At 32.0% G+C, this 17996-nt stretch overlaps 1 long non-coding RNA gene across 1 annotated transcript; it reads left to right on the top strand.

The window, feature by feature from the left end:
* The first annotated feature begins 15225 nt into the window (after window positions 1–15225).
* Window positions 15226–17608, top strand: LOC114756902 (uncharacterized). The gene is made up of 3 exons (XR_003741515.1): window positions 15226–15831; window positions 16320–16408; window positions 16950–17608. It is a non-coding gene; the product is annotated as an uncharacterized LOC114756902 (long non-coding RNA).
* Window positions 17609–17996: the final 388 nt, after the last annotated feature.

The following is a 17996-nucleotide window of genomic DNA, read 5'->3' as shown; positions in this document are numbered from 1 at the left end:
TGAATTGGGCAGGCTACAAGACCCCTTTGTGACAGAGGTCCTAGAGATTCCCTAGAAGGACAGAGAGATTTCTGGGAACTAAATCACAAAAGAAAAGTTTTCTAGAACTAAGAAAAAAGGAAGTTAGAGACTTGAATGAAGTCTCGGGGCCTAAAAATGAGAAAGAGAGATAAATATAGGCCAAAGGTTATGTTGGAAGCCTCAATGAGGTGAATTTTGAGATTAAGCCAAATTAGGGGCAGAATTGTAATTTTGTAAAGTTTTGGGCTGCTAGGGGTAAAATTAGAAATTATGCCCGAAAATTCCAGAAAAATATCAGAAAATGGGAAATGGTAGGTTAAGGCCTGAACACTTCAGAAAAATTTCAGAAAAATGGGAATAAGGTTCAGAAGCCTGTATGAGGCTAAAAATGATGAAAATGCCCTTGGAAGGAAATTGTGGAATTCCCAAGATTTTGACTGATTTTGAATATTATTAAAAATAAATTATTTAAAGTATAGGGAGCCCTTAGATAATTGGAAGAAAATGGGAGAAATACTTGAGGAATTATCATAGGTTTTAAAAATAATTTCGTTCCTAGAAAGCGAAGAGGTTGGCTTTAATAGAATTTAAAGCCTATTTACGTACTATCCGGGAAAAGTCAAAGTCAAATGTCTAGAGATTGATTTTTGACTTAAGAAAAATTAAAGAGATTCCCTGTGATGAATAAATAGTATTGGTACCCGGAGATAGATTCTCGGTGTAAAACCCTTAACCTCAAAACATTATAAACTCATTATCAAGTCACTATTATGGTAGAAAAGGAAAGATGTTACAACAAACTACCATAGTAGAAATAGATTGCGTAATTTAAGAAATTAACATTTAAACTTGGTTCCATCTCAAACCCAGTTGCATGCAACTAAAATCATTCAATAGTATCCACTAGGCCTCCGAGCCTCTGGCCTGGGTAACAAGAGACATCAACATCAGCCCATATAATTGGTTTTCCAACAAAGTAGATCAAAGTTTCATAACATTAGCAATGGCCTCCAGCCAACCAAAATAAGGGGATAACATTCCCTCCAGTTTACAATAAGATCAACAATCAAAATAGTTCAAAAGGACCCTAAATGTGGCAATATATAACTAGCCATACATAAACAAAGGCTAGAGGCCTAAAGCTAACCAAGCTCAAGCCTCTGCGTCTCTTCCCGAAGGTGCACGCCTAGAACCTTCACCTGAAAATATTGTAAACCACGGGGTGAGACAAACGTCCCAGTAACCAATCTTTCCAATTCAAAGTACTACTAAATAGGTGCTCGTGAGGTGTCAAGCGGGGCAGTTCACAAGTAATATGTAATGATAGCCACAACAAGTCATGCAAGTGCAATGATGCAATTCCCATCAACCATATCCCTCACTTTGGGGGATTTTCAAGAGCCGAACCCGGCCTATCTCTCACTACGGGGGACGTACTGAGCCAACCATCATGCATTAATGGAGGCCTTACCACATGGTAGTAACTATCAAAAACTCTCACCAATTCCCAATTCATGCATCATGCTCAAACCATAATCAAATAGTAATTGAAAATTTCATAATTAACTTCTTTCAGTGGCATATCTTTCACAATTCCAAGATTCATTCATCATCAATCGAAACCCCACAAGATGGTTTTCCTTTTTAATATACAACATACCATGTAAACACAATTGTTACTCGGAGCGCAAAACATAAATCCACTCACACTACCACAAAAGCATGTACAAAGGATTGGAAAGTGGTTTCCTCTCGCCTGAGCAAGGAATAATAAACCAACAATGTGGCCCCGTGCACCAACAAGACTCACAACCGGTCTACACAAGCACACAAACACACAACCATCATGTATTAGCTTTCAAACTAATAATGTGGCCAAAACAACACTTAGGGACACAAAATTCCTAGCTCCAACCAAAACTCTACCCAACTCAAAGGGTATAACCATCAAAACAACACTCCAAAGTCATAAAAGTCCATTAAAACATCAAATCCCCTTCCAAGCATCAATTAGAGTTCAAACCTCAAGGACCCACTATAGGAATTCAACATCCAAACATCCCATTTGAACAATTGAAGTTCTAACAACAATCTAAACCAATTAAACATCCAATTTAACCCTCCTTGACATAACCCAATTCACAAAACTCAAAATCAACCTCTATATTATCATCCTCAATCACAAAACTCCCTTTTCCATAAACCCTAACTTCAAAAACTCTAAGTTCTTCAAATCCAAGAAAACTACACCGATTAAAAACTTAGACTAACCCAAAGCAATCAATTAAACTCAAAACAATCGGTCAAAAATCTCAATTCCATCACAACCTAGAAAACTCTAGCGTTCCACCAAAAATCCTCAGAAATTCCAAGAAAGAAAGTAGATTAGAGGTTAAAATCACTTACTTGAGGTAATGGATCCTCAGAAATGCCCCCTCCAAGCCAAAATACTGAAACCCTAGCAGAGCCTCTCTCTCTACCTCATATTTTTCTAATTTTCACACAACTGAACCCCTCCCGCGACTATATAGATTCGAATTAATCCCGAGAGGGATTACTCGCCTAAAAACCCGACTTCGTCACGGCGAACTCCAATCTTCGCCGCTGCGAAAGCTTCTTGAGAGGAAACTCTCGCTCGCCCAGAAAATCTTCACCGCGGCATGCCCCCACCTTCGCCGCGGCGAAACCTTCCCAAAAGGATACTCTCCCCTGGAACTCCCGGTTCGCCGCGACAAACAAACACTAAGAGGAATTGTTCACCTATTCCTCCAACATACCTCAAATCCAACCCAAACACCAAGATCAAGATTAAAAAAAAATCACTATTCTATCCTCAAAACCAACCGAAAAGAGGCTATTAAGACTCGATAAAAACTCAGGATGTTACACTCGGAGTCGTAGATCGGTAGAAAGAATTCGATCAAGTTCACTCTGAAATAAATATTACTAATTATTTTAATGGAAGAACAAGGCAAGAGCATCACTTCCTCTCTGGGCATGTTATATAATGCCATGTGGATTTATTTGAGGTGAGGAAATGGTGTCATAACATGTCCCAGTGGTCCCGGGAAAGTCAGGACCCGAAAAAGTACCATATACAGTGCAGAATGGCAAAATAGGTGGAGGAATACCTAAGAGTTGTATTTTGAACGAATTTTATATTGATTTCCTCCCTATTTTAATGCCAAAATGATGAAAGAATATGAAGGAGACAAGTGTACGGTTAGATGGGAAAAAAAGGTATTATGTGTATGGTTAGATGCAAGACACGTGTGCCGTTGGATTAGGGACATATGGCTTGATGATGTAAGCATGATGTCATCATGATGTCATAGGACACTTGTCACCATAAGATTAAAAGAGAAAATGGATGGTCTAGATCAAGCCACACATTTTTAAGATCAACGGCTCAAATTCAGTCTTGTTTTCTATAAATACCTCCTCCCTCATTTTCATCCAACCTAGAGGAAACTTAAGGGAAGCTCTGGCAAAATGGTTTATAGAGAGAGAAAGAAGAGGGAGAAAGAAAGGCCAAGTGGTCATATGCAAGATCAAGCTCTAAAACAAGGTATGTTCATAGTTTTTGATGCAGTTTTCACTACCCTTGTTGTTGAGCTTGGTTATGGATTTTAATGATTTTTGGGAGCTTGAAATCCTTGGGGGTTATGCTGCATGAAATTTTTGAGAGTAGGGAAAGATGAAATTGATGTTAGAATAATGTTCAAAGGCTTGAAATGAACACGAATCAAGTGGTTTTATGCTGAAATTGGTTGAATTTCATGATTGTGTAACTTGAGAAAATGTTTCGGCTAGACCTGGTTCTTGTGCCTAGGATGTGATTTTGATGATTTTGATGCTTCCAATGTGTTTAAAATGAAAAATTGTGTAAGGATAAGACGAAAGAATGAGTTTGGAAGCATTGGAATCAAAACTGAAAATTAAGTGGCAGATTTCAGTTTTGACCTAGAACCGGGGGAACTAGCTAGATTTTGATGAATCTAAGCTCATATTTGGATTTTTTGGGCAAAATTGTGTAGGATTAGCCTAAGGGAATAATTTTTTTACAAAGTTAGAACACTATATTATAAATTAAGGAAAAAGGGATTAAGTTTAAGGACATAAGTCTTCCATATTGTGTAATTCTTGGTCCTAATGAGTAATGTGATCCTTGTGGCTGTGATTAGGACCTTGAGGCATCCAAGAGAAGGTTTGGATGTGTTTGAACAAGCAACCTTAATGGTTGGAAGCAAAAGGGAGTAAAAAGAAAGCTTAAGGACACAAGGTAGCAAACTTTACTCTACTCTTATTAGCTTCGTATTTGCTTGCATGTTTGACATGTTCAGTGTTTATATGGTTTTATGAACTCATGCATTGTGATTGTGAAGATATTTGAAATGTGTCATAGGCCTATGTGTTTTATGGTTAATGCATGATGATTACCAAACATGTCACTATGTTATAAAAATGTTAAGTTGCAAGCATATTATGAATGTCAAGCTTGCCATGCATGTTTGGGTGGTTATTGTTTGCTATTGAGATTCTCCTGAATCTCACCCCTCCCTAACCAACTATTTAGGTCAAGTATGATGGATAATGAGTGCATGAAGGAGATCATGAGAAGGAAGGAGAAGGAAGGAGAAGAAAGTGAAGAATTATTCATGTCAATGAATGAAGCTATTGGTTAATGCATGATTCTCCTAATGTGTAAATTATGTATATGAATGCCAACGATGCGATGTATTTGTTTAGAATGTTTATGGCATGAATGGAAATGTATAAGAATGAATGGGAAAGGATAGGGCCAAGCTATGCATACCAAAACAATAAAAAGAATTAAAGCAAGCATTGTCTAATGGATAAAACATAAGTCCTGGAACAGTCAATTTTCAATTCCAATTTGACCTATCAAATATATGAGTTAAGCTATGAAACTTGGTAGACGTATTTTACACATCCCAAGCTTTAAAATGATAGGTAGATCACCTCAATTGGATGTGTATATTAAGAGGTACGAATTTCCAAAGTTGAGCCAAGAAAACTGAAAGTTCCGGAATTTACCAAGTGAATAGTGATTTTCACAGATTAAACTGTATGAACTAGCCTGAGATAAGTCAAGTTTGATATTTTTTTTTCCTGTAGAGAATTGAAAGAGCTTCGAGTAGAATTTTGGAGCACTTTAATATGATTTTTATAGAATTAGTTATGAATTTTTCAAATTGGACCAAAAATTTGGAATTTAACTAGTGAACAGTAACCCGAGAACCAATTGCAAATTTTCAATCTACGGGCTTGGTTCATGAATCGCTTGAACCATAATGCTTCCAAATACGTACTCTGAGAGGTTAAAGGAAGGATGTTTCGCTTTTCATAGTGGTTTTTTTTTAAAAAAACCACCGTAAAAAATACTTTCCACAGTGATTTTCTAAATAACTACCATGAAAAGTAAAATATACTTTCTTATCATTACAAAAATGTTACCTTCATTTTTTTCAGTGTTTTGCCTGATAACTACCATAAATTAGCATCATGAAAACTCTTTTTTAGTAGTACTAATAGGTTGATTGGATCAAACTTCAGGACTTCATCAAGTAATTAGACTGATCTTTCGTAGGAAACTTATAGTACTAACAACAAAGAAAAAACACATTTACCGCATTTTTCTGTTTTGGAGATATCAGCATCTCATCAACTTCTAACTTCTTTATTTACTGCTCCATTCATTCAATTATTTATTGTGTTATGTGTAGGTGACAGCAAAGCTAATGTAAAGGAGAGCATTAGAGCAAAATACATAATGCTCTCAGTCCATCACAAAAGATTATTAAAGGTTGACTTGCTTCATAATTTGATTCATACAACTTCTCTTTTGCAGTCCATATATTTTTGCTTTCCGGAATTTACTTTGAAGTGCTTAGAGCTCTTACTACCTTAATCTAAATTTCCATGCTATCACACGCATACAAGATCCACACATGCATATTTTGCTAAACCTTTTGTGATGGTTTGCAATGGTCTAAATTGACTATTCCAATCAAATGCAGCACGTTCTACAGTTGGTTACCTCTCTTGTATAAGAATATATATATATATATATATTTTTATATTGTTACTTATCTACTCATTCTTTATAAAACTCATGCTTATGCTTATGCGGTAGTTACTTTATGAATTTTTTGCGCATCATAATTGTATATGCATGATAGCTGTTAAGGTTGCAGTGTTCGAGAAGAGGAGCTTCTTGATGCAAATATGTGTTGACTCTATTTGCTTATCTGTGCTTTCTTTATCATGTAATACCAAGCCTCAAAATAACGGGTTAGCAACCTTTAATTGTATTTTTTTTAGGGAAAATTAATTTGTCAATTCTTGTACTTCTACCAAATTTTGAATAAGGTCTTTTACAGTTTTTTTTTTTCATTTTATTCCATCCTTATTGTTTACCCTATTATCCACGCCAGTCCTCCTGTTTGCAAAACATGTATACGACGTTACTTTGAGTTGCCAAGAGATAACGTGGCAATCTGATTAGGCAAAAACGCTGACATGGAAAGAGAAGGATGACCAAACGTTGCAGAAGAAAGAGATTCATTAAATAAAAAAGAAAAAGAAAAGAAAACTTGCTTCAATCTTCAGATCTTCTTCCCCATCGTCTCCGCTCCCTACTGCGTTTCAAACTTTTAGCAAAACATCAACCATCTTCAATTCTTCTCTTTCTTTTGCAGATAAAAAGCGAAAACCATGTTGCTTCTTTGTGATCTAAAATATTGAAGACAGCAAAGTGATGCTCTTACAAGGTCTACATCTGACAATGGATGAAACAAATTTTGTTACCAAACACCCCATTGTCTGATTAACCTATTAACAAGTTTACCAAACACCCCATTGTTTGATTAACTTATTAACAAGTTTTAGTCAAGAATCAAAATGTCCAGAGAACATTTTTCAAACCACCACGCCCAGATTCATTTTGCTTTTGATATAATCCTTCCAATTTTTTTTTAAATTGAATTTTCCTTTGATTTGAAAATCGTGAACTTTCTTTGCTTTGTGAGCGATTGTTTCTGTCACACCTCTCTTTAATATCTATTATATGTTAATTGGAACCATTATAAGTCGTTTCGTAGCATTTCCGGATGAGAAATTTTAAATTTTAGGATTTTACTATTCATCCGTTCGTATACTATTCATCCGAAAATGACCAACTTTGAAAATTTATAACTAATTCTAGAGAAATTGAAATGAGGTAGTTCCAATTTTTACACGAAACTTGCTAAGAGTTATATGGAGGAAAAATAATCATTAGGTCCAATTCCATCCAGAATAATTCCAAGAAATTCATCAAAGTGTACTGTTTATTTCATAAATTTTTGAATTCACAGTATTTTTGCCCAATTTTAGAAGGACATAACTCTTAGCACACAACTCCAAATTTAATGAATTACCACTTTTTTTAAAGCTAAAAATGAGATCTGTTTCTTTGTAAAATTTCATGCCCAAACTCTAACAATTGCTTATTATTTGATGTGCTACAAGTTTGACACTTTTTAGAGAATTTCTATCCCCTAATTACCATTTTCTTGATTTATTTCCCCTTTTTCCTTCAACCACAATCCTTCCAAAATGCCTCAAGCATAATTCCAACATTGGAACATGAAATAGAAATATAAATTACATCAAAATGTCATCCATAACTTATCATAGAATCAACATAAAGTTTGGCATACTTCATACAAATTTCTTCTTCTTTTTTTTGGTGAAATACTTGATACAAATTTCTAACATAACATAATATCCATAAAGTCATTTCATCATGCCAAGGTCAATTCTTTTCCTTGCTCCATGTTTGGTCTACTTCCTAATTAGGGCATAAAATAACATAGGAGGAATGAGATTTCAAGAAAATATCAATAGTATATGAATTATAATTATCATGTAAATCAATACAAGTTTAATTGTGAAATGTCATGCAATCCAAACCATTCCCAACTCATAGAAATTCATACCACATATCATGAAAGGAGAGTAACATTATGTTATCCACATTGACATACCACAAAGCATTTGGCCAAAGCATAACCAATGTCAATCAAACAATCAAGGTCACCACAAAGTTCCTCCAATCCACGCAACAACAATCACAACAAACAAGCAAGATAAACAATCAAATTATAATTCAAAGCTATTTTTACAAAGCTTGTCCAATTAATTCCTCTAAAGAGCAATGCTTCTCCTTAGTTCCTCCTCTCAATGCCTATTAAACCAAGTATAAACATAGGCCATATTAATCACAAGACAACTTAGTTTCAATACTTTAGCATTACTTAACAATTTCCCCCCTTTTTCTTTGATTTTTAACAAATTGATTCCTTCTTTAGAATCAATCACCTCATGACTCAATCCTACACAATTTTTCATGAGGAATCCAATGGTGCAATCAAATTTTTGAAAATCACATTCCTTCCCCATGAACCTGGTTTGGCCGAATAGGGGTCCTTAATTTTTCAAAAATTCTATTTTTGATTCCAATGATTTTAAACACTTTCCAACAACATAACCCTACATAAAAACATATTTTAAAGCCATTGGAATCATCAAATCAAGCAAAATCCAATTGGTTCTTCATGAACAGCGCTGAAAAAAATTCTCAACTTAAACCCTAACTTTGATTTCATCTAAAAATCAATCCATACACCACTTAATCTTCCTTATTCCACTTGATTAGTAAGGTTTCTATCCTTCCCTAAGTATCACACATCTCAACCAAAATTTTCATATTTTTCCAGTATTTTTCCAAGCAAAAATCCTTGTTTAATCAATGTAAAACTTAGGGATATTGATGCTTGGACATACCTTAGTGTTTCCTTGAAGTAAGTTGGATGATTCCTTGCCTAAAACTCCTCAAGAATTTCATGTAACAGGGATGGATGAACAGTGGCAGAGCTTCCTCTTATTTTTCCCAATTTTCTAACATTTTCTTTGTATTTTCAAGGGGTATTTATAGACAAAAAATTTTGCCACTTGCCCCCCTAATTAGCACGGCCAAATGACAGATAAGGAGGTGTGTTGGCAGCTATCAAGTGTCTCAAACCTTCAGATCTCACCATGTGGCATTTCTCTAGACTTTTCCACACAAATATCCTTTAATTTTGCATTTTATTTAATAAAAATGGTGATATCTGGAAAGTGCACGAAATTGGGCCTTTAATGGGTACATTGTGGGCCTCACAAATGGTTTGGACTGGCCCATAAACCAAATCACTATCTCAAACCAATTAGAAACTTTATCAGTTACTATTCACTAGTAACCTTCCATAATTTTTACAGACCTCCAAAAATTTATTTCTCTCTATGATAATTCACCTTTTAATATGGGAATATGATTTGAAAATTTTCAAAATTTTTCACCAACTCTAGATATTTATTTTAAATTTTTTCTGATTAGGCCTTTATCGGTGTCACTGTGGGAAAATAAATTCCCTAAAATTGATTTCTGAATTTCCAAGGCCTAAAATCAATTTTATAAATTCAAATAAATATTTATATGAATTGTACATCAATCTCTCAAATTTATTGAGGCCTCTAACTTATTAAAATAATTATTTTCTTTCATTTCCCCAATAATTTTCCAAAAAACCTCCGTTTACAGGAAATTCCGTACTAATTCATTTTCACGTAAATTCCATCTTTCGGATCTCAATCAAGCTTCTAAAACCTCTACTCCACACTTTTCCCATTTTTCGGGGATTTTCTGGAATTTTTCTCAAATTTTCCTGTTTTGCCCTTCCTAGACCGATAATTGTGGAAATGTCAGCTCGGACCTTTTCTGGGTTTCATAGCAAAAGTTGTTTCATCTTCCCGTCTAGTTCCTACATTGATCCTCATCCCAATTTTTAATCCTTTATTGCTAGATGCAGATTTTTGGAATGTGACAGTTTTCTTGCCCATCGTCTCTTCCTCTTCGCCCTCCCCTCTCTAAACCCCTACCCCACCCCTACCCCACCAAAAAGAAAAAGCTCATACCCCCGCATCCCATGTCTCCTCTTTCTTCATTAACCCCCCACAATCTGCCTCCTTTTCAGATAAGCTACTCCTCTGATTCTAAATATAAAACTTCTTTTATAGTGTAAATTACACTATAAAAGGAGTCTTATATTTGAAATAGGAGGAATATTATTCTTACCAAATAAAATAAGTCAAATAAAAAAAACATTGTAAGCATTATCTTTCTTTTATTATCCGCTCGAAATTTCGCTTCAAATCCATCATAGCTTTGCTTTTGAAAGCGAGGATCCTCTATATCCCCCAATGGTGCCGATATTGACATGAAGTTTCTTGCCCCCAAACTTGACACGAGCAACTCAGATTCTGAAGAAGCAGTGGCGAGTGGTGGCTGAGGAGGTAGACGAGGAAGAAAGGTGGAGGAAGCAAAAGCTTTTGTTGCTGAAGAAATCACTACTGGAAAATTGTTGAGAGATAAGAAAGAGTGGTGTGGACATGTGGGTGATAGAGAGGGAAGGAGACTGAAGCAAGTTTTTTTTGGGGGAAAAAAACTCTTGTTCCTGCCATGTCAGTGTTTTTCCCCAAGTCAGATTGTCACAGGATCTCTCATCAGTCATCAGCTCCAACTAACGACGTATATATGTTTAGTAAACAGAAGGACTAGCATGAATAACGGAGTAAACAGTGAGGATAAAATAAAAAAATATAAGGACCTGATTCACAATTTACTAAAACTATGAGGACTAAAAAATTAATTTCCTCTTTTTTTATGTTCAATTAACAAAATGTTATGCCGATTTTTATTCAATCGATTTATGTCAATTCAAAATTGTTATTTTATTGCATCTTATTGATATGTAATCATATTTTTGTTTAAAAAAATTGAAGTATATAATACTGAGAGAAAAATAAAATATATAAGATTGTGCCCTTAAGATATTGTGTCATTATTTTCATCATAAAATATATTTATTGATAGTTAAAGAGAGAAAAATATTTCACCAAAAAAAAAGAGAGAAAAATAAGTTAATAGAATTTGGAAAGACTTGCATGCAGTGTTGTTTCTTCAAATTTTTAATGCTTAAAGTTCATTATTATATTTACAACTAAAATATTTATTATTTATTTTACATTTTAGATTGGGAATAAAAATCTTGAATAAATATTTTAAATTTTAAATTTTAAATTAAGAAAAACCTAGAAATCAAATAACTATATTTTATGATCTCATTTTTATTTTAAATATACTTGTGGGATTTTATATTTAGAACAGAAAACAATAACTAAGAAAGAATAAACACAAGTCCCATGTAATAATGATTTCTAATTTACATTGTTGATGGTAGTTATCAAATTAAATTATATAGGTGTATTTTAAATGTCAAATTGAGAAAAATATAAAAATTAAATAACTATATATATATATATATATAAAAGAGGATACTTGGTTTTAAATGTCAAATTGAGTGCTTCAATCATGTTTATACATAACAATATTATAAGTGAAGTCAATTGGTCTTTGTAATGACATATAGTTAATTGTGATTATATTAGCAAAACACGTTATAAGAGTATATAGAACATTTAAGATCAATGACTCTCTGAATATTTTGAAAATAATGATCTTAAATGATAGAAATGTCACACACACAAAAAAAACCTTCAATATTGCTTACAAAGAAACCTTTTGTAATCTTATATCTTGGGTATATATGAATTTTCTTTTTTGGCGACAGAAGCATATATATGAATTTAACTAATTTAAGTAATCGTTATATAGTGATTGAACTTTTTATGGTATATGAAGAAATACTAATTTACACCCGTGGGTACTGTACTAGTTTGTATTAATGGGCAGTATATACCACTACAGCATATTAGACTCAAACGCAATTATGGACGTTATGGTATTCATGGTGGACTGAGGTCTGTGCCATTGAAATACAATTTTAATAGTTTAGAAGTAAACTTTTTAATTATAATATTTAAATAAAAAATTATATTTTGGAAACTAACAAATAAAATAGGGTTAAGGGCAAAAAATACTCATGAAAAGATATCAAAAGTTTACTCAATACTATAAACTTTCTTTTGGTTTAAATCTATCAATCCAAGTTTAAAAAAGAGCTCAATTATACCAGCATTGTTAAAATTAAACTAACATCCTTTTTTTTTTTGGTTGTAAGACCCACGATTTTTAAATGAAAGTGTCAAAATACCCTTAATTAAAATAAAAAATTTAAAAGTAAAAAATACTTATGAACTTATATCAAAATATCACCAAACATCATATAATTTTTAATAAAATTATCAAAATACTTTCACTCTCGAAATGCTATTGCATTAGAGTGTGTTAGAGATTATTAATTATAATAATTTAAAAAAAATAATTAATATTTTTAATAAATATTTTTCATGATTAGCCAATTTTTTTAAAATAAAAACCAGCAAAATGTTATAGTTATCATATTAATTCTCACGGCCGAAGATATTTTAATAACATAAATTTTATACATAATAATTAAATATTTTTGTACCTTATCATGTTTTTAGATTTTTAATTCAATTTAAAAAATTATAATTAAATCTCAGAAAAAAAAATTATAAGAGAATGCTCTAAAGTTTGATTGAAATAAAGAATTTGAATCCATCTTGTAAGAGAATGAACTTTTTTTTTTTGGGGAAGGAGATAAACTAATAGAGGACCATCGAAAGGTTGGAGGGAGATGATGGTTTTTTTTATATTATTAAATAGGGATATTTTGATACTTTAATTAAAAATATTGTGAGTCCTACTACCTACTAGAAGAGGCTTTAAATTCTCTCAAAGAATTAAACACAGATATAAAAGAAATTTCAAGATGACTGTTAAGTTTAGGGTTTAGGGTTTAGGGTTTTATTATAAACACACAACTCCATATGTGCTTAATACAAACAAATTATTTTTAAAAAAATCCATAATGTCTGCTAAGAAAAAGATTGGGATATAAATAACTTATCATTGAAGTTTAAACCTTTTCACAAAAGTTATTTTAATCATCAAAATTTATTATAATTAATAATCTCTAATACATTCTAATGTAACAGTGTTTCGACATTGGAGGTATTTTGGTACTCACATAAAAATTATAAAGTTTTTTGTAAACTTTTGGTATAAGTTCATGAATATTTTTTATCCTTAACAATTTTTTGTTTTAATTAGGAGTATTTTGGGACTTTCATTAAAAAATTGTAGGTCCCACAAAAAAAAACAAACATTAGTTAATTTTAACGGCATTGACATTATTGAGCTCTTTTTAAGTTTGGACTGATAGATTTAAACTCTAAAAAAAGTTTATAGTGCTGAATGATTTTTTGGTATATTTTTATGTGTGTTTTTGACTTTTAACCCAATAAAATATTATATACATTAAAATGATTTTTCAAAGAATAAAAGTAATTAATAAAATAAAATCCCAACCATCTAATTAAATAATACGCATAAAATGCGCAGTAAGAATGAGCATTTTTAATTACCATCATCCCCTTTATTACCGAATTGAAACTCATTCTGCAAGCCTCATGCCAGTCTTGAAAGCTGGGCTTAAAGTCAATTTCTAACATTAAAAAAAAAAAAATTCGTTCGCACAGCTGTACATTAGTTGGAGTATATGCTATACATGTACCTTCAGTGATTATTATTGTGTTTTGATCGGATGGCGTCATTATTTCTTCCAATGCATCGCTTTATGAAGCAATGAAGTGCATGTTGGATAAGAGAAGGCCATCCCATTATTTGTCGCCTGAATTCAATAATCAATATAACAATTTAGCTTCTCCAAGCACACCAAACAATCCTCTTAATCAAGGAAGTATTAATAAAATATTTAGGAGTATAGCCAATTCCGCACATCAAGGGGCAAAAAAAAAAAAAAACAACTATATAACTTTTTTTTGAATATTAGTTATAAGTCACTTTTAATATATTTTATTAGAATAAAAAAAACCTTAAGCCCTATTTAATTTAGGGATAATTAATCTGTAAGTCCTTATAGTTTTAACTAATTTTGAATTAGGTCTTTATATTTTTTTTCTTTTTATCAGATCCTTATACTTTCACCTGTTTTTAATTAGGTCCTTATATTTATTTTTCTTTTTATCAAGTCCTTATAAGTTCACCTTATTTTAATTAAGTCCTTGAATTTTTTATTATTTATTTTATAAATTCTAATAATACTATTCTATTAACATAAAATAGCATATATTATTTAATATTAGTTTATAAACAATAATATTCTAAAAATAATGAATTATTATAATGAATTTTATTTTTTGCTAGCAAGAAAATATTAATTGTTCTAAAAAATTTTCCTGAATTAATTAATTATATTACTTATTTTTTATTATATAATTTTTAATTTAATTTCATTATCAATATTTTATATGTCAGTATTAATCTATTTAATTAAATTTATATTTAATTAATAAATAAAAATTAAAACTACATGGACTTGATTAAAAATTTAGTAAAATTATAAGGACTTGATAAAAAGAAAAATAAATGTAAGGACCTAATTAAAAACAAGTGAAAATATAAGGATTTGATAAAAAGGAAAAAAACTATAAGGACCTGATTCAAAATTAGTTGAAACTATAAAGACCAACAGATTAATTAACCCTTTAATTTACCTTAAAATTTAACAACTTCATAATTTTATTTATATTAAATATATGCCCTTTCATAAAAAATAATAATTTGTACAATAATAAATAAATAGTAAAATAGTAAATTCACATTAAAATTTTAATAAAATGCCCATGAATAAGACAAAAAAAAATTTCTTCATGTTTTATACATAGGACTCCTCTGAAATTGCTCCCTCTCAAACACATAACCATTACCAAAAACCAAAGCCTGTACAAAGTCTGAGTGAATTTGTTTATTAAAAAACAGCTTTTTTTTTTTTTGGTGCTATGTCGGTTAGATAATTTGATGATTGGTGAAATGAAAGCCAAAAAATATATATACCAGATTTAACTGTTTTTTATTTTGTAGTTTTTGGGTAAAATGTTTGAAGCGCCCGCATTTGCATGGACTTCTAAATTAAACGAAGACATTGCCGGTAAATAAGAAGGAAAAGTCATGAAGCCCCACACACTAAAGTCAGTCTTCCCATTTAAGTCAATGATAGGAGAAGGTTAGGAAGAGAAAGGAAAAAGGTTGGTTCTTTCGTCCTCCACATCTCTCTTTTCATTGTAGATCGTCGTCTCCACATCACAGCGGTGAGTGCGGAGAAGAAAGCAAGATGGATCTTTGTATAATGAGTTTTATTGATCTCTGCACAAAAACTTCTCGTCATTTTACCCACTCCTTTCAATTTCGTTTCGTAACTCTGATTCTTTTTCTTGTTTTCTGAAGTTGTTACTGATATGGTTATATGTTGTTGCATATTAATCCTTGACCAAAACGAAAAGATCGAACCCCTACAATGGTATATAGTGCTAGAGGAGAATCTTCTTCCAGCTCGGATACTTTGAATTCAACTCCAGAATGGAAGTATGACGTTTTCTTGAGTTTCGCAGGTGATAACACTCGCAGGAATTTCACAGATCACTTGGACGAAGCCTTCAATAGAAGTGGCATCAAAACGTTTGGGGATGATAAAGATCTTGAGATAGGGGGATTCATAAAACAACATCTGTTTCAAGCAAATCAAGATTCTCTCTGGCTAAACATGAAGATCAATTAATCGAAAATACAACGAAAGTGCAGAATTGGTGAAGTCCTTTGCTTGAAATTGCCAACATATCTGGTTGGAACACTAGGGGCAAGTAAGTTTTCTTTCACAATCATCTAATCGTATTCTCTTCATATTTATTTAAATTTTAGATTTTGTCATGATCTTTAGTTTAAATCGTTTCCAATCATTTTTTTCCTTTCTGTATACATAATTTTAACTGAGAATGACAATAACAGGAGAATAACATCCATTGGAGGCACAAATAATAATCTACTATTAATAATAAAGCATATCTAATATTTATGTTTAAGTGTGCGTCTAATATTTTAAATTAGGAAAAATTAATTTGGAAATCTTTATAGTTTTCTTCAATTTTGAATCAAGTCCCTGAGCTTTTTTTTTCCCCCCTTATTGAGTCTTTTAACTTTTTACAATTAGATCTGTTAGTCCCTATCGTTAAATAAACATTAACACTGTTAACTACTTCTATTAAGAAGCACTGAACATTTGAAATATCTCCTCCAATGACAAGCTTGACCTTGTTTGGAACCTCTGTTGATGTCGCACTCTGTAATGTAGCCACAAAAAACTGTCACCATCGTCATCTAAGGCTACGTTTAGATCGCAGTTGGAGAAGACAAAAGCACTTGGGGAAGTGTGAAATTGAGGTTAGTAGCTTATTGTGGCTCAAAAGATTGTTTGAATAGGGCTTCTTTTCTAACTGACTTATGGAAGAAAAGTAACTTTTCTAACTGACTTATCTAACGCAATATGGATTAACTTTTCTAACTAACTTATAAGAAAATTATGCAAAACTTACAATCTAATTAGTTATGTGATTTCATTTACTTTAATTAGAGACCAAATGAATTTTAATTTATATTCATGTTTATCCATTATATATATTTAATTAATTATTTACAGTGTGTTTTCAAATTTTTCTCCGTAACAAATATTTTTATTTTATAATCTCACAAATAAACTATTTATATTTTATCATAATAATTTTACGTATTTTTTTAAAATTATTATCACATTAAAAACATAAAATTTGTTCAATAAAATCTATATCCTTTTCAGTCATTTTACAATTAAACTAACTTTTCTATTAATTATTCAAACAACTTTTAACTTTTTCAACTAACTGTTTATAAATATCTATCCAAATATAAATTGCATTACACTAATTGACTTTTACTCTAACTTCAGTTACAAAAGTCAGTTGGACTAGAAGTCAGTTTTGCCCGATCAGTCCAAACATACCCTAATAAGACATCAGCTTCACCAAGTCTTCTTCGCCTCGAGTTTCTTGACAATAGCTCTCCATTCTCCCTCAATCCGATGATGCTCTAAAGGAGGACATATCAGACTTTTTCGACTTCTTCTTCCTTTTCACCCTTTCGATTTTTTCCCCAAAACCTCCTATCCTTCCCTCTCTTTTTTGGAAGTTGGTTATCAAATCGAAGGAACATTGGCAGTCAGGACGACAATTTATTTGGCTGATAGCCTGATATGATGATGGAGTCTTCTGACGGCAACTCCTATCCCACCGACTTCCGTCAACGGGTTTCAGAGTATATCCTTTACAAGTACTTGATTTATAAGATTCTTTGGTATTTTGCGTGACAAACAACAAGAATGTCAAAAAAAAAAAAAAGGGAAACAAAAAGCAAAAGGGGAGTGAAAGCTGGATGCAAAAGGATGCGAACATGGACAATGGGCTTTGAAACCCAAATGACTGTTTTTTAAATGCACAGCCAATACAATTTGGATTCTGGACACCATTACCAACACTTATAGGTTTTGTATATCATCTTTTCCACACGTTTTGCTCTTTTTCAAAAACAAAATTATAAGATTCTTATTTCTACTGTGATTCCTTTCATTTAAAGTTTTGAACGAATAATTTAGACTCAGTCTCGTCTTATCCAATTCCTTTCCTTCAAAAGCCACCAATGCTTATCTTGACATTGTCTCTCCTATTTCTTCCGCTTCTATGCGCAACGCTTGAGAGCAACATTTGCTCCTATTATTTTAATTCCTCCATTCATTATTTACTTATTTATTTATTTATTTAAGTAGTGAGAATCTGAAACGGTGGGAATCTAAGAGTAAAATAGAATATTATGTCATTTGCATACTATTTCACCAATCCATTCTTTTCAAGCTTCCCCTGTTTTGGCAATAGAAAAACAGAGTAGACTAAAAGTGCTCATTAGCAAAACAAAGGCTACCACTAATAGTCTAGAGTACTAT

Source organism: Neltuma alba, unplaced genomic scaffold, assembly GCF_004799145.2.
Source record: "Neltuma alba isolate B1F8T4 unplaced genomic scaffold, ASM479914v2 tig00010542_pilon, whole genome shotgun sequence".
NCBI lineage: Eukaryota > Viridiplantae > Streptophyta > Magnoliopsida > Fabales > Fabaceae > Neltuma > Neltuma alba.
The sequence above is the reverse complement of the archived record's forward strand: the minus strand, read 5'-3'. Positions and strand labels throughout refer to the sequence as shown.